The 7,941-nt window shown below is 45.9% G+C and overlaps 1 long non-coding RNA gene across 1 annotated transcript; it reads right to left on the reverse strand.

The window, feature by feature from the left end:
- Window positions 1-5,305: 5,305 nt before the first annotated feature.
- Window positions 5,306-7,479, reverse strand: LOC120968270 (uncharacterized). The gene is made up of 2 exons (XR_005762584.1): window positions 6,060-7,479; window positions 5,306-5,946 (listed from the first exon to the last, which is right to left on the reverse strand). It is a non-coding gene; the product is annotated as an uncharacterized lncRNA (long non-coding RNA).
- Between the last annotated feature and the right edge of the window lie 462 nt (window positions 7,480-7,941).

The raw sequence follows: 7,941 nt of genomic DNA on the forward strand, positions 1-7,941 counted from the left end.
TTTTCCGATTTGGGTTCGAGCTTTTCAGGTTGAAGTTTCTTGACATAAGCATCGCATCCCCAAACTTTTAGAAACGACAGCTTAGGTTTCTTCCCAAACCATAATTCATACGGTGTCGTCTCAACGGATTTCGACGGAGCCCTATTTAAAGTGAATGCGGCAGTCTCTAAAGCATAACCCCAAAATGAGAGCGGTAAATCGGTAAGAGACATCATAGATCGCACCATATCCAATAGAGTGCGATTACGACGTTCGGACACACCATTTCTCTGAGGTGTTCCAGGCGGCGTGAGTTGTGAAACTATTCCACATTTCCTTAAGTGTGTACCAAATTCGTGACTTCAATATTCTCCACCACGATCTGATCGTAAGAATTTTATTTTCCTGTCACGTTGATTCTCAACTTCACTCTGAAATTCCTTGAACTTTTCAAAGGTTTCAGACTTGTGTTTCATTAGGTAGACATACCCATATCTACTTAAATCATCAGTGAGAGTGAGAACATAACGATATCCTCCGCGAGCCTCAACACTCATTGGACCACACACATCGGTATGTATGATTTCCAATAAGTTGGTTGCTCGCTCCATTGTTCCGGAGAACGGAGTCTTGGTCATCTTACCCATGAGGCATGGTTCGCACGTGTCAAATGATTCGTAATCAAGAGACTCCAAAAGTCCATCTGCATGGAGCTTCTTCATGCGCTTGACACCAATGTGACCAAGGCGGCAGTGCCACAAGTATGTGGGACTATCGTTATCCACTTTACACCTTTTGGTATTCACACTATGAACATGTGTAACATCACGTTCGAGATTCATCAAAAATAAACCATTGACCAGCGGGGCATGACCATAAAACATATCTCTCAAATAAATAGAACAACCATTATTCTCAGATTTAAATGAGTAGCCATCTCGAATTAAACGAGATCCAGATACAATGTTCATGCTCAAAGCTGGCACTAAATAACAATTATTGAGGTTTAAAACTAATCCCGTGGGTAGATGCAGAGGTAGCGTGCCGACGGCGATCACATCGACCTTGGAACCATTCCCGACGCGCATCGTCACCTCGTCCTTTGCCAGTCTCCGTTTATTCCGTAGTTCCTACTTTGAGTTACAAATATGAGCAACCGCACCGGTATCAAATACCCAGGAGCTACTACGAGTACTGGTAAGGTACACATCAATTACTTGTATATCACATATACCTTGGGTGTTGCCGGCCTTCTTCTTGTCCGCTAAATATTTGGGGCAGTTCCGCTTCCAGTGACCACTTCCCTTGCAATAAAAGCACTCAGTCCCGGGCTTGGGCCCATTCTTTGACTTCTTCCCAGTAACTGGTTTACCGGGCGCGGCAACTCCCTTGCCGTCCTTCTTGAAGTTCTTCTTACCCTTGCCCTTCTTGAACTTGGTGGTTTTATTCACCATCAACACTTGATGTTCTTTTCTGATCTCCCCTTCCGCTGATTTCAGCATTGAATATACCTCGGGAATGGTCTTTTCCATCCCCTGCATATTGTAGTTCATCACAAAGCTCTTGTAGCTTGGTGGAAGCGACTGGAGGATTCTGTCAATGACCGCATCATCCGGGAGATTAACTCCCAGCTGAGACAAGCGGTTGTGCAACCCAGACATTCTGAGTATGTGCTCACTAACAGAACTGTTCTCCTCCATTTTACAGCTGAAGAACTTGTCGGAGACATCATATCTCTCGACCCGGGCATGAGCTTGAAAAACCAGTTTCAGCTCCTCGAACATCTCATATGCTCCATGTTTCTCAAAACGCTTTTGGAGACCCGGCTCTAAGCTGTAAAGCATGCCACACTGAACGAGGGAGTAATCATCAGCACGTGATTGCCAAGCGTTCATAACGTCTTGGTTCTGTGGGATTGGTGCATCACCTAGCGGTGCTTCTAAGACATAATCTTTCTTGGCTACTATGAGGATGAGCCTCAGGTTCCGGACCCAGTCCGTATAGTTGCTGCCATCATCTTTCAGCTTGGTTTTCTCTAGGAACGCGTTGAAATTGAGGACAATGTTGGCCATTTGATCTACAAGACATAGTGTAAAGATTTTAGACTAAGTTCATGATAATTGAGTTCATCTAATCAAATTATTTAATGAACTCCCACTCGGATAGACATCCCTCTCTTCATCTAAGTGAAACATGATCCGAGTTTAACTAGGCCGTGTCCGATCATCACGTGAGACGGACTAGTCAAGATCGGTGAACATCTCCATGTTGATCGTATCTTCTATACTACTCATGCTCGACCTTTCGGTCCTCCGTGTTCCGAGGCCATGTCTGTACATGCTAGGCTCGTCAAGTCAACCTAAGTGTATTGCGTGTGTTCCGAGGCCATGTCTGTACATGCTAGGCTCGTCAACACCCGTTGTATTCGAACGTTAGAATCTATCACACCCGATCATCACGTGGTGCTTCGAAACAACGAACCTTCGCAACGGTGCACAGTTAGGGTGAACACTTTCTTGAAATTATTATAAGGGATCATCCTACTTGCTACCGTCGTTCTAAGCAAATAAGATGCAAAAACATGATAAACATCACATGCAATCAAATAGTGACATGATACGGCCAATATCATCATGCTCCTTTGATCTCCATCTTCGGGGCACCATGATCATCTTTGTGACCGGCATGACACCATGATCTCCATCATCATGATCTCCATCATTGTGTCTTCATGAAGTCGTCACGCCAACGATTACTTCTACTTCTATGGCTAACCCGTTTAGCAACAAAGTAAAGTAATTTACATGGCGTTATTCAATGACACGCAGGTCATGCAAAATAATAAAGACAACTCCTATGGCTCCTGCCGGTTGTCATACTCATCGACATGCAAGTCGTGATTCCTATTACAAGAATATGATCAATCTCATACATCACATATATCATTCATCATATCTTCTGGCCATATCACATCACATAGCACTTGCTGCAAAAACAAGTTAGACGTCCTCTAATTGTTGTTGCAAGTTTTTACGTGGTTTGTAGGTTTCTAGCAAGAACGTTTTCTTACCTACGTATGACCACAACGTGATTTGCCAATTTCTATTTACCCTTCATAAGGACCCTTTTCATCGAATCCGTTCCGACTAAAGTAGGAGAGACAGACACCCGCTAGCAACCTTATGCAACTAGTGCATGTCAGTCGGTGGAACCTGTCTCACGTAAGTGTACGTGTAAGGTCGGTCCGGGCCGCTTCATCCTACAATGCCGCCGAAACAAGAAAAGACTAGTAGCGGCAAGAAGAATTGGCAAACTCAACGCCCACAACTGCTTTGTGTTCTACTCGTGCATAGTAACTACGCATAGACCTGGCTCATGATGCCACTGTTGGGAATCGTAGCATAATTTAAAAAAAAATCCTACGCTCACCAAGATACATCTATGGAGTCTACTAGCAACGAGGGGAAAGGAGTGCATCTACATACCCTTGTAGATCGCGAGCGGAAGCGTTCCAATGAACGTGGATGACGGAGTCGTACTCGCCGTGATCCAAATCACCGATGACCGAGTGCCGAACGTACGGCACCTCCGCGTTCAACACACGTACGGTGCAGCGACGTCTCCTCCTTTTTGATCCAGCAAGGGGGAAGGAGAGGTTGATGGAGATCCAACAGCACGACGGCGTGGTGGTGGATGTAGCGGCTCTCCGGCAGGGCTTCGCCGAGCTTCTGCGAGAGAGAGAGAGAGAGGTGTTGCAGGGGAGGAGGGAGGCGCCCAAGGCTGTAGTTTGCTGCCCTCCCTCCCCCACACTATTTATAGGACCCCTGGGGGGTGGGGGCGCCAGCCCTTGGGAGATCAGATCTCCAAGGGGGGCGGCGGCCAAGTGGGGGGGAAGGGGTGCCTTGCCCCCCAAGGCAAGGGGGAAGCTCCCCCCTAGGGTTCCCAACCCTAGGCGCATGGGGGGAGGCCCAAGGGGGGCGCCCCAGCCCACTAAGGGCTGGTTCCCTTCCACTTTCAGCCCAAGGGGCCCTCCGGGATAGGTGGCCCCACCCGGTGGACCCCCGGGACCCTTCCGATGGTCCCGGTACAATACCGGTAACCCCCGAAACTTTCCCGGTGGCCGAAACTGGACTTCCTATATATAATTCTTCACCTCCGGACCATTTCGGAACCTCTCGTGACGTCCGGGATCTCATCCGGGACTCCGAACAACTTTCGGGTTTCCGCATACATATATCTCTACAACCCTAGCGTCACCGGACCTTAAGTGTGTAGACCCTACGGGTTCGGGAGACATGCAGACATGACCGAGACGCCTCTCCGGTCAATAACCAACAGCGGGATCTAGATACCCATGTTGGCTCCCACATGTTCCACGATGATCTCATCGGATGAACCACGGTGTCGAGGATTCAATCAATCCGTATGCAATTCCCTTTGTCAATCGGTATGTTACTTGCCCGAGATTCGATCGTCGGTATCCCAATACCTTGTTCAATCTCGTTACCGGCAAGTCTCTTTACTTGTACCGCAGTGCATGATCCCGTGACTAACGGCTTAGTCACATTGAGCTCATTATGATGATGCATTACCGAGTGGGCCCAGAGATACCTCTCCGTCACGCGGAGTGACAAATCCCAGTCTCGATTCGTGCCAACCCAACAGACACTTTCGGAGATACCCGTAATGCACCTTTATAGTCACCCAGTTACGTTGTGACGTTTGGCACACCCAAAGCACTCCTACGGTATCCGGGAGTTGCACGATCTCATGGTCTAAGGAAAAGATACTTGACATTGGAAAAGCTCTAGCAAACGAAACTACACGATCTTTTATGCTATGCTTAGGATTGGGTCTTGTCCATCACATCATTCTCCTAATGATGTGATCCCGTTATCAATGACATCCAATGTCCATAGTCAGGAAACCATGACTATCTGTTGATCAACGAGCTAGTCAACTAGAGGCTTACTAGGGACAGGTTGTGGTCTATGTATTCACACATGTATTACGATTTCCGGACAATACAATTATAGCATGAATAATAGACAATTACCATGAACAAATAAATATAATAATAACCATTTATTATTGCCTCTAGGGCATATTTCCAACATAGACATCATCCCCATGTCTCGCTCCACCCCTCCCACCTCTATGATCATTTGCCAAGTATTTACGATCACACCATGCTCTGCTCATGAGGATTGGGTGACTGGATACATGATTTTAGGCAACTATATGGTTGATTGTTGGCAACTATGTAATCTTTCATGTATTGTGCATTACAAAAGGGATCCAAACTATGTAGGACAATTCTGGTATCTTTTTGTGTGTTTGTTATTGTTGCTTTTGTTGCATGGTAGTTCTTCCCAAATCACACCATGTTTTATTTTTGTGGTGCTTTATGCCTTATGACATGCAGTTGCTCTATTCTGTTTCGAAATTGCTCTATCACTAGTGGCTCCTTTTTTGTGTTGCTATTTTCACAGGGAGGATGATGCAGGACTGTCGGGCTTTCAGACGGGCCATCGGACCAGGCTTCTAGAGTTTGAAAGATGGCGACCTGGAAGAGGAATCGACCACTTTCGGGAGGCAGCAGGATCCTAACTTATATTTAAAGGTAGCATTTATTCTGTTCAAGAAAAGTTAACATGGATGATGAGGAGAGGATTGCTAATTTGTCCTGGATGTACGGTGTGGCGCATAAAGCTTATGTATTTCATTTTGGGCTACCAGAATTAGCATTATTGTGAAAAATATCTATTTACTATTCTCTCTTTTGAGCAACTCTAAAAAAGAAGAACATGTCAGTTGATCTTTGAGAAACTATACATTATACCTTGAGCAACTATACTATATGCTTTGAGCAACTTCCCCACCTGGATTTCCTCGATGTGAACCAAGAGCAGCTACTAACTTTGTCCGTCCATGTTTCAGACCCATGGTCCTAGCAGGGTTTGGATCCTACCATAAACCAAAGGAGAAACAACCAAAAGATGAGAAAAAATATCGTGATTGATCCATGTGTGTGTATTTGATATGCATAGCAGCGTGACAAAAAAAGGGCGAGAAAATACCTCTTCTAGTTCTCCAATTGCCGCCCCGGAAACAAGACAGCCCCTATCCTCGATAAGGAGCTCATGCATGATGCTGCTCTTTTATTCTTGCTAATCCCCGCCATGGTTGCTATGATGTACTCCCTTCGTTCCTAAATAGTTGTCTTTCTAGAGGTTTTAAATGGTGACTACATACAGAGCAAAATGAGTGAATCTATACTCTAAAATATGTCTATATACATCCGTATGTGGTGACCATTTGAAATCTCTAGAAAGACAAATATTTAGGAACGGAGGGAGTACAACACAAAAAAGTGTGGGGTCTTATTAAAAAGGAAAAATACATCAAGTTGACCAGACAAGTTGCAGTTGTAATGAAACTACCAGGCTCAAGTCGAACGAAGAGCAGATGAGCAACTATAGTAAGTAGTCTGGATGCTAAACCGTAGCTCTGTTCATCAATAAAGTTTGCCAAAAATATATGAAAAATATATTGTAAGATTTCTAGCAACTATAGTAAGTAGTCTGGATGCTAAACCGTAGCTTTGTTCATCAATAAAGTTCGCCAAAAATATATGGAAAATATATTGTAAGATTTCCACACAGAAACAAGAGCTGAACATGATTTGTTCTACCACAACTACTACTTCCATGGATCTAGCTTCAGCCTGCATGTATAGAGATAACCCATCAGTATATCACTGGATCATGCCTTCCATAAACCATCGGAAACCCACGTGTTGACACAAACCTAGTCTAAAATCTACTAATGGTTGACCCTGATGTTCAGTGTGATTAAAAATTTAGCACCAAATATAGTGTGTCTTTCCCCCTCTCTCGTTTTTTATACAGCAGTTCAAAAGTTCATGAGCAGAACATTGGCAATTTGGCATCACGCCAGTTCTCAACTAGCCTTACTGCAGCATAAGCAATATGGCCCGGCAGCCAGCAACCAATACCTAAGCACCCAAACCAACAGGATGATCCCCAAAACCATACTTCTAAACTGGAATTACCATACCTCGATTTGGAGGCGCTACTGTGCCATTACCTCTAACCAACGACAAATCGACGTCTCCATTGCCCTTTTCCTCCGTCTTTGGCGTCCGCAACACCTCAGTATGCAGACTCCGCGCACGGCTTCCTGGCGGCGGGGCAGAAACCCTCGCGGCCAGCATGGATGAGAAGGAAAATCACGGCGCACAAGAGGAGCAGGTACCTCGACGGCTCGACAACGCCGGCGGCGGCATCGCTCCAGCTCCCCTCCAAGAAATTGGGAGGAAAAGACGGCGGCGGCGCTGCTCCAGTTCACGGGCAGGCCTCTCGTCGGGCTCTAGTTCGATCTACCGCCTCCACATCGACCACCCAGGCGTCGCGATGTTGTGCTCCCGTGCTTCTTCTCCACCTCCATGGTGAGACGGGGAAAGGGATAAGGATAATGTTTTTTTCTCCTTGAGAGAGAGACAACAAACGGGATGGATCGGTGTGCTGGCTCTTTTTGGAAGGGAGCGACGTGTGCGCCTTGTCGGATAGTGCGTGCGCCGGTAACAACCAAATAGCGCAGCTGCACTATTAAGTAATTGGACAAAACGAATACATGTATTGTAGTATAGTATCTCCAACATCGGGTTGACTACTAAGGGCATCAATTTAAGCCAAATCCTATTTGTCGCGGCGCCTTAAGCGCCGAATATAGGCCAGCTCCTACAGGGCACACACCCCCCGATCTCACATTGTCGTTATATGGGCCGGCCCTTTTATTTCTGTTTTGAAAGCGCAAAAGCAGATTAAAAGAGAGTGGACTAGGAATCGAACAGGATACCTGCAGCTTCGTCGTACAATACACAAACCACCACGCCACCAAGCCTAATATGATTACATGCACCTTTTCTAGTTCTTTTCT

The sequence above is a fragment of the Aegilops tauschii genome, chromosome 7 (genome assembly GCF_002575655.3).
Source record: "Aegilops tauschii subsp. strangulata cultivar AL8/78 chromosome 7, Aet v6.0, whole genome shotgun sequence".
NCBI lineage: Eukaryota > Viridiplantae > Streptophyta > Magnoliopsida > Poales > Poaceae > Aegilops > Aegilops tauschii.